Below are 2545 nucleotides of genomic sequence, written 5' to 3' on the forward strand. Positions count from 1 at the left end.
CTACACTGATTTGAAGTGGATTTAACAAGTGACATCAATAAGGGATCATAGTCTGGTCAGTCTACGTACATCATGGAAAGAGCAGGTGTTAATGTTTTGCATACTCAATGTATAAATGTCACTGACTTGCATAATTCCATTACCTTTATTTCCTCTGCCGTGTTCATGGGGTTGTTCCTAAGGAAGTGCAATAATTTGGGACATATAGCCTATTTGAATCATTATGGAACGTGACCATACAGTGCATTCGGAAAGAATTCAGACCCCTTGACTTTTTCCACATTACAGCCTTATTCTAAAATGGATTTAATGTTTTTTTTCCTCATCAATCTACACACAATACCCCATAATGACAAAGCAAAAACAGGTTATTAGAAATGTTTGCAAATTAAAATAAATAACTGAAATATCACATTTACATAAGTATTCAGACCCTTTACTCAGTACTTCTTTGAAGCACCTTTGGCAGCGGTTACAGCCTCGAGTCTTCTTGGGAACACCTTTATTTGGGGAGTTTCTCCCATTATTCTCTGCAGATCCTCTCAAGCTCTGTCAGGTTGGATGGGGAGCATTGCTGCACAGCTACTTTCAGGTCTCTCCAGAGATGTTCGATCGGGTTCAAGTCCAGGCTCTGGCTGGGCCACTCAAGGACATTCAGAGACTTGTCCTGAAGCCACTCCTGCGTTGTCTTGGCTGTGTGCTTAGGGTCGTTGTCCTGTTAAAAGGTGAACCTTCGCCCCAGTCTAAGGTCGTTTGCACTCTGAAGTAGGTTCTCATCAAGGATTTGCCTGTATTTGGCTGCATTCATTGTTCCCTCTATCCTTACCAGTCTCCCAGTCCCTGCCGCTGAAAAGCACCCCCATAGTATGATGCTGCCACCACCATGCTTCACGGTAGGGATGGTGTTAGACGGATGATGAGCTGTGCCTGGTTTTCTCCAGACATAGCGCTTTGCATTCAAGCCAAAGAGTTCAATTTTTGTCTCATCAGACCACAGACCACCGTTTTCTCAGGAGTGGCTTCCGTCTGGCCACTCGCCCATAAAGCCCAGATTAGTGAAGTGCTGTAAGACTGTTGTCCTTCTGGCAGGTTCTCCCATCTCAGCCAAGGAACTCTGTAGTTCTATCAGAGTGGGTTCTTGGTCATCTCCCTGACTAAGGTCCTTCTTGCCCGGTTGCTCAGTTTGGTCGGGTAGTTGGTCTGGGTAGTTGGTCTGGGTAGTTCCATATTTTTTTCCATTTCCGATTGATGGAAAAGAATGGTGCTGGAGGGGATGGCTGCCGTTTCACGGGCTCCTAACCTTGCCTTGCTAATTTGTGTTTTTTCGTATGGTTTGTAACTTATTTTGTCACTTGAACTCTACCCACATGTACATATTACCTCAACTAACCGGTGCCCCCGTACATTGACTCTGTACCGGTACCCCCTGTATATAGCCTTCCTACTGTTATTTTATTTTACTGCTGCTCTTTAATTATTATTATTTAATTTTTTTTACTTAACACTTTTTTTTTCTTAAAACTGGATTTTTGGTTAAGGGCTTGTAATTTAGCATTTCACTGTAATGTCTACACCTGTTGTATTCGGCGCATGTGGCAAATAAAATTTGATTTGATTTTGTACATAATGTTGCTGCTACCGTCTCTTATGACCGAAAAGAGCTTCTGGATATCAGAACAGCGATTACTCACCTCGAACTGGATAAAGATTTTTTCTTTAATGAGTCCGATCCAAAGGATATAGTGCTTCTCCGAGACCTGGCCCAAATCCACATCATTCGCGTGAAGAAAATACGGAAATACAGGGAGCGGAGATTGGGGTGCCTTGTGAGAATTCGTCGGCGAGTGGGTAACCCGCCTCTACCATCCGTTCAATTGGCCAACGTCCAATCACTGGAGAATAAATTTGATGATATCCGTTCGAGACTATCCTACCAACGGGACATTAAAAACTGTAATATCTTGTGTTTCACAGAGTCGTGCCTGAATGACGACATGGATAATATACAGTTGGCTGGGTTTTCCGTGCATCGGCAGGACAGAACAGCTACTTCTGGTAAGACGAGGGGTGGGGGTGTGTGTCTATTTGTCAATAACAGCTGGTACGCAATGTCTAATCTTAAGGAAGTCTCGAGTTATTGCTCGCCTGAGGTAGAGTACCTCATGATAAGCTGTAGACCACACTATCTACCAAGAGAGTTTTCAACTATATTTTTCGTTGCTGTCTACTTACCACCACAAACAGATGCTGGCACTAAGACCGCACTCAACAAGCTGTATAAGGCCATAAGCAAACAATAAAATGCTCATCCAGAAGCGGTGCTCCTAGCGGCCGGGGACTTTAATGCAGGCAAACTTAAATCCGTTTTACCTAATTTCTACTAGCATGTCACGTGCAACCAGAGGAAAAAAAACTCTAGACCACCTTTACTCCACACACAGAGACGCATACAAAGCTCTCACTCGCCCTCCATTTGGCAAATCTGACCGTAATTCTATCCTCCTGATTCCTGCTTACAAGCAAAAACTAAAGCAGGAAGCACCAG

The sequence above is a fragment of the Coregonus lavaretus genome, assembly GCF_964263955.1.
Source record: "Coregonus lavaretus genome assembly, chromosome: 30".
NCBI lineage: Eukaryota > Metazoa > Chordata > Actinopteri > Salmoniformes > Salmonidae > Coregonus > Coregonus lavaretus.